Below are 22,533 nucleotides of genomic sequence, written 5' to 3' on the forward strand. Positions count from 1 at the left end.
TGCTTCTGCATTTGGGGCAAGCCCAGAACGGCACTGCCAGAAGGAACACAGACCCATCGGTTCAAACTCCTCATTTGGCAGAAAGGAAACTGCAGCCCAGACTCGTGCGGGGGCGGGACGGTGGGGAAAATCAAGTCAGACTTTGTCTCTCAAGCATTCATTCATCCTTTCGTGCCATCGCCCATTTCACAGACGCGCGTGGCTCAGAGTGGACGCCCAGATCGGTGAGTGAGTGAGTGAAACTGTCTCGGTGCCAAGCACGGTACTGGACACTGGGACCCTAAGGTGGGGGGACCGCGGGTCCTGATCCAAGGAGAGGAGTGGGAAACACAGGCAAAGCCAGGGGCAGGTGCTGGGATGATCGGGCTGCTGTCCAGCGGAAGCTGTGCTGGGTCCGTCTCTGAGCCCAAACAGCCTGCGGAAAAGGATCAGGGGGATGGGGGCCAGCGGGTCAACCAGCAAGTGAGTGATCCGCACCTGAACCGCTGAAAGAAGCTGGTCCATATAAGCACATGCGGAAGCACGTGGGCTTCCCCTAGAAGACATGCCCCATCTCATCGAATATCCCATACCGGGGAGCATTCTTTGCTCTCTTTCCTCTGTTGGGGGGTGTGGCCTCTCCATTCTGCCCTCCTCACACGCTTGCCTTCAGGAACCATCGCTTTGCTGGGAGCAGGCTAGCTCTGCAGACCAGCATCCAGGGTGGAGAGCCGGCAGCCCTGGGCCTGATCTTGGCTGATGACTGCCTTCTTCTAAGTTTTAGTTTCCGTATCTGCGAAGTGGGGACAATAGCAAAGACTCAGCCTCCGGTCAGTGCCCAGCACACGGCAGAAGCCCGATAAATGTCTCTCTGTCCCTCCATCACGCATCTCTGGTCGACATCCCCGTGTTCTGTTCTGGGCCTGGGCCCCTGCCCTCTGACACAGGTGCAGCCTGATGAAAGAACAGCCAGGGAAATAAAGGGTCCCGAAACCTGGGCAGAAGAGCAAACCGGGTCCAGCAGGGGCCCTGGGATGCTCTCTGGGAGGGGCTTCCCCCAAGGCAACGGCTCCTTAGCCGAGATGTCTGAAGGGTACAAACCCCAGTCTGCACTGGGCAAGAGGTGAGGCTGCTGCAGCCTTCCGGCCAGGCCTGGGGTGGAAACACCGGGGCGTTCTTTTTCAATCAACGCTCACAGCACCTGTTGCCAGGACACACACTTCCAGAGCTTTCTGAAATGCCAACAACTGCCGGCCTACCTGACCCAGAGTACCCATCCAGTTGAGGGCACAGCTCTCTGCCACACGACCTGGCAGGTCCCCCCTGGTGCCCTGGGCAAGGCTGCCTCAGGGCGGGGTGGGGGGGAGGGGGAGACTTCCGTGTCACAGCTGTATTAGGGCCCTAAAGGGGTTTGTCCTACTCCACGGATGTCTCTCTTATCTCGCGGGGCCCCTCCCTGGCTCTTCCTCCCTCCCTGACCTCCCTACGGGGGACATCCCCGGGGCTCTGTCTTCAGCCGTCCCCCATCCCTGACTGCACCCCCTCGGAGACCTGCATCTAGCCATTGCCAATGCCGGAGGCGCCCAGATTCCTTGGCTCGTGGCCCCTTCCTCTGTCTTCAAGGCAGGCAGCATGGCAGCCTCCGGTCTCTCTGTCTCTCTGAGCCTCTGTTGTCACATGTCCCTCTCTCCCACACCTCCCTGCCAGCAGGAACAGCACTTCTTTAAAGCCGCAGCTGCAGGGACAGGGACCAGGGAAACACCAGAAGCGGATCCTTGTGGGGAGACGCGACACCAGATTGGCCAGGAGTTACCATCAGATTTTGGAAACCACGCAGTGTAGAGGCCTTAGTCAGTGCAGGATTCGGCCCACGTGGAGAGAGTCAAAAAACATTGAGACCAGACGCGCCCTCCTTGGACGCCCAAACACATTTGCTTTGACCCTTCCTGGCCCCAAACCACTGCCTGACCCGGAACGCAGCCCAGGAGATCGGCAGGAGGCGGCTCATCCAGTAAATGGGGCGGGTTGGCCCGGACAGAAAACCTGCGGCTCTTCCAGGAGGCCTCTGGGCGTTTGGAGGATCTGGTGTTTCAAGCAACCGTCTCAGAGCCAGAGCTCGGCTGACCTGCAAGCCCGTCAGAGCCCCAGGACCACCTTCCGCTTGACCCAGGGCGTGGGAGATGATTGCTGGCTCCGCTGCAGTGGCGACCCCTCCGGCTACTCAGCCCCTCTGTCCTGGGGGGTCCCCTTCCGTGGGAGCCTCGAGGCTTCCTTTGCCCCAGTGGATGCCCATGCCTGTTCCTCCCTCCACGCAGGAGCTGCTCCGGTGACCGAGACAACGAGACAAGGCTCCATCGGGCCTCACGTCCCTGGACCAAAGGCTCTCCTGCCACCATGGCACCCGGTGCAAAGATGCTGCCGACACTTGATGGTTAAAACCCTCTGAATTCCTTGACCGGGGCTCATGGAAGATGGAAGACATTTCAAGATGGCAAGAAACTGTTTGTATCACAAGACAAATAGTCATTGCACGTATTTCAACCAACTGTTGCCACTTCCCTGTGTAATTTCCTCATGGATGTAAATACCCACCCTCGCGTTCGCTCGGTCCCATTCTGGAGCAGCTGCTACGGGCCCCACCCTCGCGGGCCAGGGACCCAGCAGGGGCGTCTGGGGTGGAGTCCTGGGACAGTCCTAGCAGGGGACGAAGGGGACAGTCACGGTGGGGAGGGAGCCCCTGACATGCTGGGAATGGGGGAGAGCTCTTGGCAGCAGTGGAATTTTGACAGAGACCTAGGCTGTCTGCAGAGAAGTCATCTGGGGGTGGGGGTGTGGGGAGGGCTTCACTCCCCGCAGGTGTGTAAAGCAGCTACCCGGGTTAACTGCCCAGATGAACGAAAGGCATGGGGTCCGATCGCCAGACCCCAAATCATTTCTGAGTCACCCCGGCTGCGCCCCAGCCCTCACCTTTTTTCCCCTTTTCTCCTCTTTCACGTGCAAAATCAGATTCGTGCGCCAGCTTTGGAAACTGATTTCTAGAGAAGTAGCTCTCTGAAGCTATGGGCACACCACATCATAAACAGCTGCAGCTGACCCACATTTCAGAGTCAGCAGAAATCATTATAACCACCCCAATTAGTGCATAATACGCTAATTATCAGCCTCATAAAGAATCTTCATCAACCCGAGATCCATTGGAAATTAACCGAAAGTCTGGAGCTCTCTGGAAGGTGGGGCCGCATGCAGCCCGAAGTGGCTTCGAGGGACCAGCATGTAAGGACATCTTCAAAAAGGCCACCGTCCAGCCTGTCTCAAATGGCCCAACACAGAAAATGCCCATTTTCCTTTTCCCGCACGTGTGTCCCGATGCCCGGGGAGCCTGGAAGGAGGAGAGGAGAGACAAGCCCAGTGGACCATCTCATATGACCCTGACAGCCATGCCCAAGGTCAGGGCCATCATCACACCCATTTTACAGAGGAGGAGACTGAGGCTCAGAGAGATAAGGAGGTCAGGTAGAGGACTGAGGTGGCTGTGGTGTATCTACCTGGGAACATCCGGACAACAAAGACCAGGTGAAAAAACCAGAGCAGTGGCCCCAGCTTCTTCCCCTGGACCAGAGCCCTTCTGAGGACTCCAAACTAGTGACGGGCGAGTCACTCGGAGCAGCCTCCCTGTGGCTGCGGCTGGACCATGCCCTGGGCCCCCGGCCTGTCCGGGGTTGTGTCCTTGAGAGACGAGGGTCCCCTTCTATCCTTTGTCCAAACCATGGAAATGGCACTTCCAGGGCCACACTTGGGCTGAAGATTTCGGGGGCTCTCCCTCCCGGCAGATTCGCTGCCTCATGTGGAAAGAAGAATCTTTCCAGAGCCTAGGACTTCCCCGTGTCACTGACATCTTTTGCCTTCCCCAATAGCCCAACTCCACGGCTTAAAAAGTGTGCTACGGCCTGGGAGGCACAAATACCAAAATCCCTGTCGAGGAAATGTATTGAGGCGCACGGTGACATTCTGCGGGGCGCCTGGCGAAATCCCACGGAGACTCCGGCCACGTGCAGTGACGATCCATCTGCCTGGGGCTGGATCGACACTGGGCATCGTCCTGCTGGAGCCCAGAGGCTGCCGGGCGCAGAGATCCTACTGGCTGCGGGCCTCTGGGGTCCAGGCAGTGCCCTCGGGTGCGAAAGGAGGGAATCTGACCCCTGAGGAGAGGCCACCTGGGCTGGCTCCACTCACCCTGAGAGATGTGAAGGGGAGAGAATCTCCACCTCCGGGCGTGTACAGGACTATCGCAAGAGGAAACAAGGAGAAAAGCGGGCGGGGGTGGACGGCAGCGAGATGCAAGCTTGCACACCCGGCTGTGCTCAGCATGGCCGGATGACGACGAAGAGGCCGGTGGCGGCGGCAGCTAGTGACCCTTGATCACGGACTCCCACCCTCTCACGTGAGGTGCAGATACTGTTATTCTCCGTGCGCCACAGATGAGGGAACCAAGACTCAGAAAGGTCGAGTGACTTGCCTGAACTCACACAGCTTGAAGGCAGGATAGAGCCAGACCCACCCCAAGAGTCATCTGTCTCTACCTGCAGCCTCTGGGACTAGGTCTTCTCAGTGAGTCTATTGACATGTGACTTAAACATCTAACAGAACTTCCTAGACTTAACCACCTAGACCCATGCTATAGCCAACAAGACTTCCTGCCATTCTGGAAATGGTCTAGATCCCTGCCATTCAATATGGCGGCCACACATGGCTGTTGAGCCTTGAAATGCTGCTGGTGTGACCGAGGAGCTGAATTTCCAATTGAGTTGAATTTTGATTCATTTGGATGTAAGGAGACCCATGTGGCTGCCATGGACACTGACTCTCTGGATGACATCACAGGTTAACTGAGCCTTCCTCCAAGGACAAAGCCACCCCGCCCCACCCCAGACGGGCCAGGTGAGGCTGCTGAGGAAGTGGCTTGCTGCCGGGTCCAGTGGCTCCTGGATGGACACACGCTAAGGCCAGCTGTGGGGGTGTCCATCTCCCACCCACAGGAGGCTCTGTAGGGCCCAGGAAGGGCCATCATGTCAGCGGCCAGCTCTGGCCAAGTCAGTGGGGTCCTGCCTGGCCCCCTTCCACGCCTCCCCAGGGCTCAGCATCACCCCAAGAGGCAGCTGCTTTGCTCCGAGAAACAGAATAACAGCAGCAGCAATAATGACGTTTTTTAAACATCTTTATTGGAGTATGATTGCTTTACAATGGTGTGTTCGTTTCTGCTTTATAACAAAGTGAACCAGCTATACGTATACATACGTCCCCGTATCTCCTCCCTCTTGCGTCTCCCTCCCTCCCACCCTCCCTATCCCACCCCTCTAGGTGGTCACAGAGCACCGAGCTGATCTCCCTGTGCCATGCGGCTGCTTCCCACTAGCTATCTATTTTACATTTGGTAGTGTGTATATGTCCATGCCACTCTCTCACTTTGTCACAGCTTACCTTCCCCCTCCCCGTGTCCTCAAGTCCATTCTCTAGTAGGTCTGTGTCTTTATTCCTGTCCTGCCCCTAGGTTCTTCAAGACCATTTTTTTTTAGATTCATATATATGTGTTAGCATACGGCATTTGTCTTTCTCTTTCTGACTTACTTCACTCTGTATGACAGACTCTAGGTCCATCCACCTCACTACAAATAACTTAATTTCGTTTCTTTTTATGGCTGAGTAATATCCCATTGTATATATGTGCCACATCTTCTTATCCATTCATCTGTTGATGGACACTTAGGTTGCTTCCATGTCCTGGCTATTGTAAACAGAGCTGCAGTGAACATTGTGGTACACGACTCTTTTTGAATTAGGGTTTTCTCAGGGTATATGCCCAGTAGTGGGATTGCTGGGTCCTATGGTAGTTCTATTTTTAGTTTTTTAAGGAACCTCCAGACCGTTCTCCATAGTGGCTGTATCAATTTACATTCCCACCAACAGTGCAAGAGGGTTCCCTTCTCTCCACACCCTCTCCAGCATTTGTTGTTTGTAGATTTTTAAATAACTTTTTAAAGCCTGAAGCACAGGCAGCAGTGGGCAGCCCGCTCCACCTTACGGCTCCTATTTCCTGCTAAACAGCCCTCTGGTGCCCAGAGACTTCCAGGAAGATTAAGCTGAAAACCGGCTTTTCCAGCGTCGGCTGCTAGAGGAGAGGAAGTTGCCATGGAAACAGCATCTGGCTGATTCGCATGAGTTTTAGGACAGAGGAAATGAATAAGGAAAATACAACAAACCCCCAAACGCCAGCCTCCTGCGTTTTCCTGAACGCACGTGCGTGAGGCCGAGGCGGGGAGAAGGGAATGTTTTAAAACAAGCCACATCTAGGACTGGTTTATGGCTTTCATGCCCAGTGCACCGAGCCTGGTTCTGACTCTGCTGCTGCCGCTGAAGGTGACATCACATGTTTGGCATCCGGACAGCAGAGCGGGCGAGGAGAGAGGCAAACTCTTCTGGGGCTGCTGCTTCCCACGAAACCAGCCCCTCTGTAGCCTCCGCCGGAGACGGGGGCTGGGGTGCTCTCAGCCCCCAGCGTGCTGTGGCCTGGAGGGAGAAGGAGGTCACACAGATGCCCACCCTTCCGACAGAGCACTCAGGATGTGGGGGCATTCACGGTGAGTCTCCTTTTGTCCATCACGTATGCGCATGGGGCATATTCAAAATAGAAATATTTAACTACTGCATATGTGTATGCACACATCTGCACACACGTACATGAACTATTTACTCAAAAACAGGGGGGACCAAGTCCTGCAGTTGGGGAGGTGCGGGCTGTACAAGCAGAGATCTCGGGCGGCCTCGGCCTGCAGTGGCTTGAAGCAGCGTTTCGGTTCCCGGCCAGTGATTGAGGTCAGGTCGAGGCAATGAGAGCGCTGAATTCCAGCCACTAGACTGCCGGGGACCAGTGGCCAGTGACAAGGCGCTGGCCCGTCAGCTGTGTAGAAATGAATTTCCACACAGAGACAGAAAGTAGTGAAATAAGTAAAGTGTTTATTAGGAGGAAGAAGAGTAGAGGACATGGGGACAGACACACGGGCGGACTCAGAGAGAGTCGTGCCCTCCTGGCAGTTTGAATCACTTTTACAGGACATTTTTTTCTGGGTTTCCTCTGGCCAATCATCTTGCTTTGCCTGGTTCTGAGTCCGTATTTGGTACATCTCAGGGTCCTCCCATGTGTTCACGCGCATCTCTTAGCCAAGATGGATTCTAGTGAAGAGGCCTATGGGTAGGTTGACATCACTCCCTTTTTGACCTCTGAGGAGCCTCTCTGCACATGTGTAGTCAGAAAGGTCTCCCTGACCTCGAGAATGAGGAATATATGGTCCCTTATCAGGGCAGGGCTCAGCTCCTCCTCCTCTTCATCTTGGAGTCTCTGTCCACAGGGGACAAATTCCAGCTGCTCAGCCTGGGGCCCATCTATCTCCTGCCTCATCACCACGTCCGGAGCAGGAGGGAAGATGCCAGGAAGGCTTCCTGGAGGTGGCAGCTTCCAAGCCAAGTTCTGCGGAATGGCTCAGCCATGGGAGGAGGAGCAGGCGACACAAGCTCCCCACAGCAAGGACCTGAGTGACGTGCAGCCTGGCCAAAGCAGATGACGGGGACCACACAGCCGAGGGCTGGGAGGGGCTGTCCTCAGGGCCTCCTTAGCAGGAGGGATATGCGGGTTCAGCTCTTCCCAACCAGAGCCCGCAGGACCCCACGAGGGTGTTCAATAGTGAGAACTGGGCTTCCCTGGTGGCGCAGTGGTTGAGAATCTGCCTGCTGATGCAGGGGACGTGGGTTCATGCCCCAGTCCGGGAAGATCCCACGTGCCGCGGAGCGGCTGGGCCCGTGAGCCGTGGCCGCTGAGCCTGTGCGTCCGGAGCCTGTGCTCCGCAACGGGAGAGGCCACAACAGTGAGAGGCCCGCGTACCGCAAAAAAAAAAAAAAAAAAAAAAAACATAGTGAGAACCATCCCCAACTGCCGGGTGGGGTCCAGGTGTCCAAGGGCTGGGACTCGAGCTGAGGCCGGGTGGAGGCTGCAGCCGAGACCCAGGAGGACACGAGGCCGGGCCTTCAGATGGCCTCTGCAGGGAGGCAGGGTTATTGGCTGCACTGGCCTCGGCCAACGAAGGCCGGCGAGCTGGAGGGTTGGAGGTCTGTTGCCAGGGGAGCCAGGGGCCGGGTCCGCTCCCTGGAAGGAAGGTCAGGGCACAGCCTGACACGCAGACACAAGGAAACCTGGAAAAGCATCCGAGGGCCTCTGGCGAGCGGTGCTGGAAGGATCAGAGCCTGTGTGCTGGGACCTCCATTCCAGTTCCAGGTGGAAGGGCTGGCAGGAAAAGCAGAGAACCAGGTCCCTGGGGGAGCCTCGAAGAAGGTGCACCTTACAAGGCACTTCCCGCTGCACACCCCTTGTTTATATGCAAATGAAGACTTTTAAAATTGCATTTATTTCCAGATCGAACTTCGTAAGCCTTAGATACTCAGCCCGGAACACCATGGGGCATACTGGAAAGCGCCCCCGAAACATCAATGCCCACAGTCCCACCCCCGAGCGGCAGTGACAGGCCATGCCTGGGTGCAGGCCTTTCCAACTGTCCCTACACCTAGATCAGCACGGGGCCACCTGCACGGTGTTTGAAGGCCGCTCTTCTTGTATCATGGCCCATTTCCCGGGCACCTGTCAGGCCCCTGATCGTTGTCAGTAAAGTTTTGTTGAATAAATCGGTGGAGGAAGGAGGCTCTTCTCCTGCAGTCTGGTTCGCATGACCTTTGGGTGACTGCCTGGTGCTCCGCGTGTGAGAAAGCCGTGGCACTTACCCACCTCCGGTGCTGGGGCTGACGCTCTCAGGTGATGCTCTGACCGTCTCGGATGCTGCCCCGTGGACTTCCTGGCGATCACATCTCTCACCTCGTCTCAGACAACTGGGTCAAAGGATGGCCACTTCTTTGGAGCTCTTGACACGTACGGACGTGCTCATCAAAATGCTGTCCCCACAGCCAGGACGTCTGACCGGCACCCACCTTCCTGCGACACTGAGGTGGGCGCTTCCGAACTGCTTTTTGGAAAGAAAAGTTTATTCTTTGTCGTTTAAATCTGTGCTTCCCGAATTCTCTGTGGCTAAGACTAGTCGTTTTTTCCAATCCCCATGGACCAAGACCAATTAAATGAAATTTAAAAAATCATTTTGAAAAAAAAACCCCGCAAATTATAAGCCGCGATGTTTTATTATTAGCTTCAGCAGACACAATGATCCTGCCATATCCCTCTGAGTTTCACAGCTCGTGAACGCGCCTTCTGGTAGCTCATGGGCCGCCTGGGTGGGGCTGGCCAACCACGACCCACGCTTAAGATCGGCAAGTTCATTTGCATTTCCAGTCCCTCAAGGTCAGCGGGGAAGAGCGTGGCATTCCGATTTTAAAGACTAGCAAACCGAGACCAGGAAGCTTAGGCCAGGCTGTGATGGTGGGTGAGTCAAGAGGTCAGAGCACAGACCCCGCCTTTGGACTCCTGTCCTCCACTCTACTGCCATTTTCCAAAGTGGAGGGACCTGCCCTCTTGTCCAGGGTAATGAGGCTTCCTGGCCATCGCCCAGCCCGGCAGAGGCCCTCATCTTTGCTCCCCCAGGGGGCTTGTTCAGGCCAGAAGAGCGTGGACAGCGCGGACAAAGTGATCAAAAATGAACCAACGGCCCCAGCAAGTCCTTGGAGCTGCACTGAATTTGGAATTAAACTGTTTGAGGTCAGGTATAGGCACTTCATCCAAGATGGTTTTCCTTTATGAGGCCACGGTGGCTAATCGTCGGACGTGATTTTATAGACGGTGCAGGAGGGCAAAGCTAGTTGTGGAAACGGCCCCGTCCTGCTCACTCCCTGACTTGGTTGGTGATCAGCTGAAATCTACACGACAGGGCCTGAGGCTCCACTAATCCCTGGACTCTTTTGGAAGCAAGAAGCCAGACCTGGACCAACGTGCCCTCCTGCCCACCCTCACCCCCACAGGGCGGCGGTGGAAGGGTGGGGGGTGGGAAGAAGTCTCGCTCAGAGCCCAGGGAGTTCACGGCCTCCTCAGTAGGTAGCACCCACCCCCCCAGGCTCTCCTTTTCCCAGGTCCCTCCAGGGAGACGGTGGGCCTCACCTAGGGACCTCCGGCTACGACCTGGAGCCCTCCTGTCCACAGGAGCTACGCGCAGGAAACCCCCAAGGGTCTGAGAAAGATGCCCTCCTTCTTTGGGCCAGGCCCCTCGGAGCCGCCTTTGCCGTCAGGCTCTGCATTCATCATCGCTTTGCCTGCAAGCACATGAAAGAAAATGAGTTTGCTTTTCTCCTGTTAATCCATTTTTGTCAGTTCAGTTCTCAGGTCCAGCCACGCATCCAAGAGGACAGAGGAAAACTCTTTCCTCTCTGCGGCACTCAGAGCCCCATCCGAGTGAGACCCACAGGCCTCACCCCTGACGTCAGGACAGATCCAAGAGTGATTGCAGAGGGGGGCTCTGGTCCAGCGGGGAGGGGAGGCCTGGGGGAGCATCTCCCGGCCAGGGCAAAGCTGGAGGCCGCAAACTTGCACCGCCCCCAGATGGCCGGATGCCGGAGCTGGGGCTCCCTTGGTGGAGTCGGAAAAGCTGTGGAAGCCCTGCCCAGCGTCCAGGCCTGCCCTGGGGCGGAGACGGCAGTAGCTCCTTTCCCAGCTCCTTTTTCCCCTGTCTCCCGGGCGTCTCTCGCCTCCCGGGGGGACCAGGCCTGGGCTCAGCGCAAGGTCGGGGCTGTGCACTTGGAAGGAGGAGAGAACGTTCTGAAGGGCTAATCCCCGGCGTCCAGCCCTCAGTGCCCTCCACAGCAGCTGGTCAGACAGGGAGGCTCTGCCTCAGGGCGAGACCAGAACAAGCCTCTCCACCCTGGCTGGCTGCTAAAAGCTGAAAAATAAGTCTGGGTCCCTGAGCACAAGGGCCAGCCGAGCCCCCTCTGGAGGCAAGAAATCAATGGGGGTTTCAGCCGCTCAGTCCCCGGGGTAGCCCCTTGCACGCTGCGCCAGCGAGAGGCAGAGGGGGCCGAGGGCTGGGTCCTGGCCGATCTGACCTCTCCCGCCGCCACCTGCCACCCACTCCCTGCTACCACGTCCCTCCCACCCCAGGCCTGAGCCCTGGCGAGGCGGAGGCTCCTCGAGGACCAGGTGTGGGGTCCGAGCTCCTGCGCCCCCAGGGAGAGGGTCAGGATAGGGAGTGCTGGCCGAGGGCCCTCTCAGGAGCTCTGTGGAGGTCAGAGATGTCCCAGCTCTGAGACAGAGGTGGCCCCGGTTCAACTCTTGTTCCCCTGCTTAGGGCTGTGACTGCTTTGGGGGCCGGTGTGGACGCTGTGAGGACCTCCAGGCACCATCACCGCGAGGGCAGAGGGCTGAGTGACAGTCCTTTCTTGAGTAAGATGGGGAAGTGAATCTAGTCTCTCGAGAGGAGCCACATCTCGAACATGACGGTCCCCTCCACCTACGTTTGCCAGGTGAGAGGGTGGGATGGGAGATTAGACTTACGAAGGCACGCAAACTATGGAGAGCTGTTCGCAAGCCGGAGGAAGCACCCTGGACCCCTGACCCTTGCAGAGGGGCTGCCAGCACCTGGTGGCTCAGGGCAGGGCCTCCAGAAAAGCCACCTCGAGGGCCAGCAGCCTGGCGCCTCCGGCATGAAAAGAGCTGGTTCCACCCACGGAGGCGCAGAGACCTGCGGACACTCTCATTTCTGGTGATTATCTGAGTGTCAGTCCTGCCCCGTCCCTCTCCATCCTTGTCAGACCTGCTTCCTCTGAAATCCCGAGGAGCCTCCGGCTCCTTCCCGGCCGTCAAGAGCTATGCTCAGACCTGGCAGTTAATTACCTTCTCGCTGCTTCCGGCCTCCGGGCAGAGGCCCCGTCTTGGGACCCGTCACGAGGGCACGTCGCCAGGCCCGTGGATGACCAGACATCCCAAAGGCAGTGGGCAGGTGGCCCCTGGCCAGGCAGCTGGGCCCCTCGGGCCTGTCCTGGAGCGTGCACGTGGGTTTCCCCAGATCGGGTCCTTTCTGGGACAGGGCTGGCCCTGCAGCTGGGCGCCTGGAGGCCCCCAGGCAGCAAGAGCAAAAGCTGTAAAAGTGAAACCTCCTTCGCTGGGAGAACCTCAGTCACACTTTTGGGAACATACGGCGGAAGGGGCTCAGGTGTGCTCATCTCAGGAGCGCCTGACGGTGAGAACCCCAAAACTCCTTCTGCGTGGGGAGTTGACTGTGTTAATGATAACAGAACACAAAGGGAGAAAAGGAAATCATGGCCCTGGGTGCTTGGGTACCATCAGCTCTTCTCTACCTGAAATCCTGGCCTCCTTCCTACCGCTTCACCGGGGTCCACACGCTCAGAAAAACTGGGGTCCACGCTGCATTTCGCCGCAAGGAGCCGAGAGCCCCTGCCAACTTGCACACAAAAGAAACGTGGTGATTTATAGATGCCAGTTGCTAATACCGTTCTGCTTATATACTGTTTAATTCCCTGAGCCCTCCTATGGGTGACGGGGGCTGCGACAGGGGTGTCTCCACTCACCCCTCCCTGTGTAACCTCTGCCCCACCACACCTGTGCCGGCTTCTCTCGATATCTCCTGCATCTGTTGTGTCTTCCTGTGCACGTTGATGACAGATTGAAGCCATATACTGGAGTAATCATAGTTCAGGCAGAAGAAATGGAATCGGGCGGCCACTGAGGGTCTGGCCTCGGACACGTCCCTGCACAGCTGAGGACTTGAACTTTCTATGAATTACGTCGAATCAAGGATGCCAGCTGCTTTAGAAACCACGTCTGCCACCTGCAGCCTCCGGTCTCGGGTCCCCCTTGTGACTATGCAACCACTTCGGACCCCAACCAATCCTTGCTTAACGAGTACCCTTACTTCTCGCGACAGCTCCAGTTATAATCCTTGATAAACAACTCAGTTAACTAACTGTGGCCTTTTGCGGTTTTGCCTTCACAAGCTTCCTGCATTCTGTAGTCCGGTGGAACACAATTCAATTGCTTCTGGAATCTGTCTCCCAGGCCGCAGTCCTAAAGACCCAAACGAAGCCCTCTTTATTTCAATCAGGTCTCCATCTCTGGTGAACAATGTAGACCCACGAGCATATACACATGCACACCTCCAAACCCTGTGAAGACGAGAGAGTTGTCTCCTACACATCCTTGTGTGTGATTCACACAGATATTCGAGTGGACGGATGCATGAGTGGATGGACGGATGGGTGGATGGATGGATAGGTGGGTGGGTGGGTGGATGGATGGGTGGATGGGTGGATGGATGGGTGGATGGTTGGATGGGTGGGTGGGTGGGTCTTCTCCCTACACATCTGTCTTATGTCCAGTCACCCCTTTATAAGGACACCAATCCTATTTGAGTAGGGCTTACCCTAGTGACCTCACATTAACTAATTACATCTGCAATGACCCTACTTCCAAATAAGGTCATACTCTGAGGTCCTGAGGATTAAGACCTCATCCTATGAATTTCGGGGGACACAGTTCAACCCCTAACACCCTCATTCATTCTTTCATCCATTTGCCTCAGTGTGAACTCACGGATTCTCTTCTCATTCACTGGGTTATACCCTATTTCTGTCATTACGCACGTTCATGCTAAAGTGTTTGCAGACTTGACATGACCCCTGCAAGTCCCTTTGTGCTGACTCTTATGTCCTTCTGATACTTTTCCCCAACCCCCCATCCTCTGAGCGCTTCTTTACTTTCTGGCAGAAAAACACATTCCGGGTTCATCTTGTCCTTTCCTGACCCCTGTCCTGAAACCAGCCATCTCTCTGAGAAGCCCTGGTTCCTCTTAGAGGGAGGACATTAAAAACCAGGATCTGTGCAGCCCGTGGGCTGCTGGCCCCTCAGGGACAGCGCGGGGGTGTCCTTGGGGGCACATCTATCCCTGAGATCCAGTCCAACCCTGCAGGCTCACCCGGCCTGCCTCCTCTCCGTCCTGCAACCCTCGCCTGCAACATCACCCTTGACGCAATACTCCTGTGCTCTGTCCCAGAAGACACAGAAAGCAGCTTCAAAATTCCAGCCCACACCACCCGGGAGAGCAAAGCTGCCAACTGCAGGTTTCAGACTCAGGGCGTGTGCTCCAATTGACCTGAGTCATTTCTTTGTGTCTTTTACTGTGGTTGTACCGTTCACTTGAAATAAGTTAGATCCATTGGTTTGCTTGCTTTCCATCCCTCGCTTATTTGTGTGTGTGTGTGTGTGTGTGTGTGTGTGTGTAAATATTGGCAAGATTCAAAAGTCAAAACTGTCCTTAAAAGTGTCCTCAGAGGAGTGTTACCCACCCCCCAGCCCCACCCCATTGCCACCCACCCTCCCAGCAGGTAACCAACCTCCTTGGTTTCTTTCTTTCTCTCTTTCTTTCTATTTATTTATTTATTTATTTTATTTATTTAGTTTTGGCTGCATTGGGTCTTCGTTGCTGCGCACAGGCTTTCTCTAGTTGCGGCGAGCGGGGGCTACTCTTCGTTGCAGTGCGCGGGCTTCTCGTTGCGGTGGCTTCTCTTGTTGTGGAACACGGGCTCTAGGTGTGCAGGGTTCAGTAATTGTGGCTCACGGGCTCAGTAGTTGTGGCGCACGGGCTTAGTTGCTCCGCGGCACGTGGGATCTTCCCAGACCAGGGCTCGAACCCGTGTCTCCTGCACTGGCAGGCGGATTCTTAACCACTGCGCCACCAGGGGAGTCCCCCTCCTTAGTTTCTGATTTATCCTGCCTGTGTTTTCTTTCCTCCTCCTCTGCCTCTTCCTCCTTCTCCGAGAATAAGTAGATCCATGTGGACATGTTTTCTTAGTTTTCTTTTATGACGACTCAAATCTAAGCAACCTGCACACACGTGCACACGCACTTTTGCACTTTGCATGCTTCCGCCCTCCCAGCTGTTCGCAGGAGAGCTTTCTCTGTCTGTTCTAAGCTGTGTGGCGTGTTGTACACATGTGCGTGGTTCATCCACCCGCATTCCCACCTCCTAGGCAGGAGCACATAGATTGTTTCCGGCGTATGGCCCATGCAGACCATGCTGCAATGAATGACTTCGTGCACAAGTGCTTTTGTGCTGTTGCGGGTGTGACCTCGGGGCAATTTCCCAGAAGTGGGAACGCAGGGTCAGGGTCAGCGCCTGTGCGTCCTGGCAGATACTGACCGCTCACCCCCCCGAGGATGGTACCAACTTTCCTTCCCACCGTCCCCCTGCTGCTGGCTTTGCAAGATTTGCCAACCAAAGAGTTGATCATGGTCCCCCTGAATTTTAATTGACGTCTCACTGAAGTCTTTGGGGCATCTTTTTGTTTTCATTTGTCCTTTCTAGCTAGGTAGCATGGCCTCCCATGGGAATTTCACAGCAACTTTCCAGAGCCCTCAGTGATGGCCGGGGGTTTGGGGGGCTGTGCTGAGAACCTTGCAGACACATCTCACTTGCCCCTCCCAGTCACCCTATTTTACAGTCAAGAACACACGCTCAGAGCTGAGAAGCTTCAGGGTGCCCGGTGACATGGGGACAGGACGTCTGACTCTGACTTGGGCTCCATGTCCCTGCAAATGCCCCCCTCCATGAGGATGTATGCAGACCCTTCCCTGAATGAGACATGGGTAAAGAGGCTCCCTGCAGCCGTGACAGCCCAGCCCAGCCCAGCCCAGCCGCATCGAATCCCAGGTGTGTCCCAAGCTGATCAAAGATGCTGGGACAAGGCTGGCTGCCCGGTGGCCCTGTGACTCTGCTCTCCTTACAAAGGTTCCTCAAAAAATGCTTTGATTATGAAATATTTCAAGTCCTCGAGAATTAACATGAAAAACACCCATGCACCCACCACCCAGCTTTAACAGATGCTAACATTTTGCCATATGTTCCAGAACTGTCTCTCTTTTGATGGAAATAAAGCATCAGAGACAGCTCATGCCATCCCTGGGGGCACCCGCTCCCTCCCTGTTCCCTCCGGCTCTCCAGCGAACGGCCCTCCTGGGATCAGTGCTTCTCATCCCACGACGGGCTTCATTATTTCCACGTCAAGAGTGTGTCTTTCAGCACCGCACGGTGTAGCCCGGGGGGCCTTGGGGCTGACACGGCGAGGGTCCTGGGGTGGCACGTCCATCGGACGCCTGTGCGGCAGCGCCGCCCTCACCACTGCATTCTGGCCCTGACCTCTTCCCAGTCACCGACCATGCAGGGGGGTGGCGGGAGCCTCCTGGAAGACCCCACTGTACCCGAGGGAGGGCCCACTGGGGAGGCGCCCTGCGGTGAAGCCTTCAGTGTCACTGGCTTTGCCCATTCGCCCTCTGAAGGTTTGTGCCCCAAAAGAGCACGAGCATCCCGTCACCATCGTCCGAGGGCAGAGGCCCCCTTGCTGCTCTACTCACGTTTGCACAATTCTGGGGCGGTCCGTGCCCTCACGCACCTCCGTGGGTCACTCTAGCCTCCTCTTCCGGCCCTGAGTGCACCAGACGGGGTCCAGCAGGACACAGACACACAGAGGGGAGATGAGCATGATTTAAGTACGTGGGCAGAGCTCAGGGTGAACAGCAGGGATGGGTGCAAAGCCCAGGCTGGAAGGGGCAGGAGGGGTTGGACCCTGGAAGGATAGTGGTCTCGGAAGAGCGACAGAGCCGCCTTCGTCCCCCAGCAAGAAGAAGCCTCACCACCCCCACTCTTGATTGCCTGCAGGGCCTCCTGTTGGTCAATCCACCCTGAAACCAGAGGGCACAGGAGCCCAAAAGGAGTGTTTCCTAGAGATCAGCACCCCCAGGACACGGGCAAGGGGAGGGGGAGGGTGGAGATGAGGCAGGAGGGAAGCAGACCTCCAAAACCCATCCTTGGCCAGGACAAATTCCTAGACAAAAAATACCTTTCAAAACTGACTCCATAAGAAATAGAAAGCCTAAGTAGTCTTATAAACTTGCAAGGAACTGGATGCATAATTTACCATCTTCACCCAAAGAACACACAAGGCCTGACAATTTTATGCAGAGCCTTGACTATTTTTCATACCAAATGTCTTGTCCTGGATCGAATACCGGTCAATGCAAGAGACAGACCAAGAAAGAAAAAAACATCAGAAAGAGGCAAGGGCAGGCGTGGCTGGGGGACATGCCCTCACCCTGTCCCCAGCTCTCCCCATGGAGACACGAGGGATGGGCCTGCCACCGAGACAGGCTGTCACCGCTACACACGACCCGGCCCTGTCCTGCCCACCCAGGCTCAGCTCATGGGCTGCATCTGAAGGATTCAGCCAACCCTCCGAGGGCCGACGGGAGCCTGGGGCCAGCCCCGGAGCCCTTGGGGGAGGACGGTGGAGCCAGCTGGTGGACGTTTGAGGCAGGAAAGCCGGGATTTAGGGCCAGGCAGCACCGTCCACAAACCCGCTCACCCCCCCAGGGCTCCGAGTCTGACCAGAACAGGGGTCCCCGACCTCCTCCTGCCTGGAGGAGGGCATCCCGTCTCCTGGCACAATGGTCTGGGAACCAGGGGTACAGCTGGTGGCACAAGGGTGCCTGGCAGCCTGTGACCAGCACTCATGCCAACGCCAGTAGCCGGAACTCACCCCCCCACCACCGACAGGTGGCCCCACCTGCATGGAACGTGGGCCGGTCGGGAGAGCACGGCTGGAGGAGGGGACGCACCTTTCCTAACTGCAGGTGGGCAGTCTGAGAGGCGTTAGGCAGCAGATCCCGGAGGATGGGTTCACAAACGTGAGTCTTGGAAGAGGCCCTGTGGTCTCTGTCCTCCAGCCCAGGCGTCTGACAGGGAAATCAGACACGATCCACTTCAAAGACCCACTTTTCTCCAGTGAGGACCTGTGGCCGGTGGAGACGCACGGAGCCCTGGGGGCAGGAAGATCCCATCTCCTGTGTGAGGCCCACAGGACGCTGCAGAGATCAGAGCCCTCGGTCCTGAGTGATGAACAGAAAGACCACAGAACACAGTGGTGTCGCAGGGACAGGTAATCTTGGAACACGGAGCCCAAGGGAGGAGGCCTGACCCCAGAGGAGGGCCTGGGAATCGGCTGCCACCACGTGGCCAGCCCTAGCCCGAGGCCGGCCCCCCATGGCTGGGTCTGGGGAGAGGTCAGCATCTGGCTCCCTCCAGACCGCCCACCTACCACTTCTCAGGGCTGAAGGGATGATGCCTGGACTCCTTCAGCCAGGTCGGGACCCAGACCCTGGGGAGGCCTGCAGACCTTCAGCGTAGCCCGGGGTCACCCCACCCACAAGGCTGCACCTGAGCGCTGACCTGTCTGGTTCCAAAGCCCTCATTCTTGGGCTTCTCTGGTGGCGCGGCGGTTGGGAGTCCGCCTGCCGATGCAGGGGACGCGGGTTCGTGCCCCGGTCCGGGAGGATCCCACGTGCCGCGGAGCGGCTGGGCCCGTGAGCCGTGGCCGCTGGGCCTGCGCGTCCGGAGCCTGTGCTCTGCAACGAGAGAGGCCGCGACAGTGAGAGGCCCGCGTGCCACAAAAAAAAAAAAAAAGAAAATTTTAAAGAAAGACAGGATCAGTGACGGCCAGGACTGCAGCTGTGCCCCACCGTCCGCGCCCCTGCAGCAAAAGGATACATGAAAACATCAGGGATCCGGGTCCCACCCCGTCAGTGAGCCCACCTCTCAATCCTGCTACCTCCGTCCTGTCACCACTCCGGGAGGCTGGGTACACGTGCCAAGGGCCCAGGACCCGCCGCCCCTGCACCTGCCGTGATGGGGCCGGGCCCGTGTCTAGGAGGCGGGGAGGAAGAGGCTGCACCGCGGGCTGGATTTACAGTGGGTTTCGTGTATTCATCAGCCGAAAGCCACACGAGGGGTGGAAGCCACGTGCAGTGTGGGGTCCGTCAGTCGAGCTGCTGATATAAATTTGCTCAGCTGTGACACACACAGGGTTGTTCTGGCTGAGAGAAAAAATAAACACCGGCCCGTCATTCTCTTGCCGATGGAGCTAAAAGCTCTCCCGGGCCCGCTGGAGTCAACAGGCAGAGCCGGCCTCCTGCAGGAAGGTCAGCTGTCGCATCGGGCCCTGTGGCTCCCCGGCCACAGGACCGTGGACAAGGCAGGGCTGTAGCTTCCCCAGCTCTGGGCGGGGAAAGATCCCCTGCCCGCTCGGGGTCGGGAGCTGTGGTGTAAAGAGGAAGGGCTTGGGCGGGGGGAGCGGCCTGAGCCTGGCTGCACCCCAGGAAGCCAGGACACGGGGCAGGCGGGCATCGTCTGGAAGGTGGGGAGCCCGTGGCGCCCGTGGGGCAGATGAGCCGGGGGCGGGGTGAGTGGGGCGCAGAGGCACGCGTCCAGGTGGGAGACGGCGAAGGCCGAGGCAGGATGGAGGGTTTCTCGGGGTCGGCAGACGGGAGCCACGGGCCAGCTGGGATTCAGGACATTCTGGAGGCTGTGGGCCTCAGCGGGGGCAACCCTCTCCTGCCCACGTGTGATTTTACAAGGCAATTCGGCATGATCTGATCAGGGACTTGCATCTACGTTACATAAAGAACTTGTACAACTCAACAGTAAAAAGACAAATAAGCCAACTTTAAAATGGGCAGAGGACTTGAATCTCTCCAAAGAGGACATACAAGTGGCCAAGAGGCGCATGAAAAGATGCTCAACACCATTAGTCATCAGGGAAATGCACATCGAAACGAAAGGTGACACCACCAGGATGCTGACAATCAAAGTGACAGGTAAGAACAAGCGCTGGCAGGAACATGGAGAAGCTGGAGTCACCTGTGTAGCTGGCAGGGATGTAAAATGATGCGGCCACTTTGGAAAACAGTCTGGCAGCTCTTCCAAAAGTTCTACCCGGAGTTCCTATGTGCCCCAGAAATTCTACTCCTAGGTATCTACCCAAGAGAGAGGAAAGCATCTATCTGCACACAAACTGCACATGAATATCCATAGCAGCTTTATTCATAAAAATCAGAAGGTGGGATCAACCCAGAGGTCTGTCAGTGGGTGAGCAGATAAACAATACGTGGTCCATCCATCGCGTGGAATATTATTCAGCCATGAAAAGGAATGAAGCCCTAATACCTACGGCATGTGTCCGTACCCACTAGGCTGAGTGAAAGGAGCCGGACCCCAAAGGCCATATATTGTATGCTTCCCTTTATATGAAATGTCCAGAGTAGGCAAATCCACAGGGACAGAAAGCAGACCGGTGGTTGCTTAGGACCGGGAGGGGGGAATTAGGGAGTGACTGCCTAAGAGTTGGAGGTCTCTTTTTGAGGTAATAAAAATGTCCCGAAACTGATTACATTGACGGTTGCACAATACTGTGAATCTACTAAAAACCACTGAGCTGCACACTTCCACTGGATGAATTGTGTGGAATGTGCGTTATATTTCAAAAAAGCTGTCACAAAAGAGAAAACTTTACAGTTCATCCTGTATTTGTTACTGTTATTTTGGTGTTACAGAATTTCATCAACGACTACATACAAAAAGAGGCATTGGGGTGTGAATGAATGTTTAAATCGATTCTAATTCATTTTTCAAAGGGAATTAGGTCATCTCCATCTCTTCCAGGGTCCGGGGAACAGGGCTCAGGACTCCTGGGTTTGACCCCAGCTTGGACGCTGACTGTATCCCCATCCTTGGCTGTGGGACAGGGCTGCTCCCCGCACCTCCCTGGGCTGCCAGGAGAATGAATGGCAATATGATATGACACCCAAGCCAAGATGCTCGCTGGAGGCGCCCCCCAAACTCAGCCCCATCAGGACCCACACGTGGGGGCCAGCCTGGTTTCCTGGAACAGGAGCGCGGGCTGTGGAAGGGCCGCATCACCCATCCCGGCGAATTACTGAGTCACTAACACGGGTAGGTGAATGGGGTCTTCCCCGGGCAGGCTGAGCACTGCCTGCCCCCACTGTCTCCCAGGGACTGTAGTCACGGCTCCTCTATCCCTCATAGGGCAGCAGGTGATGGGCACACAAAGGATGCTGGGAGAATCTTGGTGTTAAGAGCGTGATGGTGGCTGAGCTTTCCCTCTGCCTTCTCTCAAGTTTTTGCTCAGACAGCTAAGAAGGAGACAGGGAGCAGTCAGGCTAGTGACACCACAGCACCAAGGGCAGCCGTGGAAGAGATAATAATAACAACAAATAATAATAATGAGAGTCTGGGGAGAGCACCAACTTGAACTAAGTGCTTGGCCTCAATCCTCTCCCCAGCAGGACCCTCAGTCCCTGACTCACCCACCCCCCAGACCCACCCCAGCCCCACAAGGCTCCTCCTGTGGGATGGCCCTCTTTTCCCGGCACCTGTGTGCCCTCCAACACGTCTGCCTCCTCCGAGAAGCCTCTCCTGATAAGCCCCACCTCTGGCTGTCTCTCTCTCCCCTTCGCTGGTGCAGCCAGCTCTGTGCAGGCACTCTGCTCATGCTTGTTCTAACCAGAGACTCAGGCCACAGGGAGGCCTCTTCAGGGGTCCCTCAGTCCAGGGACGGGACAGGACAGCAGGCAACAATGGGAGAGGCATGGAGCAGGGAGGCTCCCTGGCAGACACTGTTGGGCCTGCAATCTAAGACCTGGAAGGCGGACAGGCCTAGGGGGACAGGTGGGCGGGGGAAAGAGAGGCTGGGAGGGGCGGGGAAGGGGGGGAGGGGGAGGTGTGTCCAAGGCAGGGGGACAGCACACGCTGACCCTAAGGGAGCCTGCAATTCCAGGGGCCACAGGACGACAGGATGGGCTGAGGAAGGCACCCGGACCACCTGGACATGCCCAGGATTTGGTCCCTGCCCTGGATGCGGTGGGGAGCCACCACCCCACGTGCCTGTGCCCCCCTGACCCCCGCCATCGGAGATCACAGCATCTGTCTCTGCAGGAAACCTGGGACGTTCTGGAGCAGCTGTACTGGAAGAAGCCAGGCCCGGGCCTCGGGTGCTGTCAGGTGGGAGTGGCCGGGGTCCCAGCAGCCCCCTCCCGTCCCTGGCCTGGGACGCGTCAGGCCGGCCTCTCTGCCTTGGGGTCCAGAGGCCGTCAGCAACTCAGCATCAGCGCCTGCGTCACTGGTCCCAGGGACCTCCCAGCAGTTTCTGACATACTCAGTCGGACTAAACTTATTTATGTTTGTTTTTCCCTTTCGGGTGGTTTCTGTCAGCACTGGTGATAGATGGGTACGTGCTGATGGATTTTTCAATCTGCTCCCCATAAAAAGATTGCGTCTTGAGCACTTTATTGCTCTGTGTGGCGTGTGAGATCCTGGCGTGATAATTACTGAAGGAATAGCTACAGCCCTGCAGAGGGTGGGGGCAGGACGCTAAGGGACCCTCGGTGCCCCTCCCACCATGTCCCCCTCCCCTGCCCGTTTTCTGGCTTTCCAGCCTTGGGATGAAAAGCCTCCCAGGCTGGAGAGGGCGGAAGTTGGGGAGACACACAAGGAGTCCTCAGATTCTCTCTCTGGAGTCTGGAATTCTCACCAGGGGAGGGAGGCCCCCCGCCCCCCCTTCTCAGCCCAGGGCTGCATGGCCAGAGGTGGTGTGGGCACAGACGCACGCACACCCCCGGTGGCCCTCCTCCGGTTGGGGTCCTGGATGCCGGCAGCTCTC

The 22,533-nt window shown here is 56.8% G+C and overlaps 1 long non-coding RNA gene across 1 annotated transcript; it reads left to right on the forward strand.

Annotated features, from left to right (window-relative positions):
* Nucleotides 1–20,516: 20,516 nt before the first annotated feature.
* Nucleotides 20,517–22,160, forward strand: LOC136794638 (uncharacterized). The gene is made up of 2 exons (XR_010841710.1): nucleotides 20,517–20,807; nucleotides 21,652–22,160. It is a non-coding gene; the product is annotated as an uncharacterized lncRNA (long non-coding RNA).
* Nucleotides 22,161–22,533: the final 373 nt, after the last annotated feature.

The sequence above is a fragment of the Kogia breviceps genome, chromosome 8 (assembly GCF_026419965.1).
Source record: "Kogia breviceps isolate mKogBre1 chromosome 8, mKogBre1 haplotype 1, whole genome shotgun sequence".
Taxonomy (NCBI): domain Eukaryota; kingdom Metazoa; phylum Chordata; class Mammalia; order Artiodactyla; family Physeteridae; genus Kogia; species Kogia breviceps.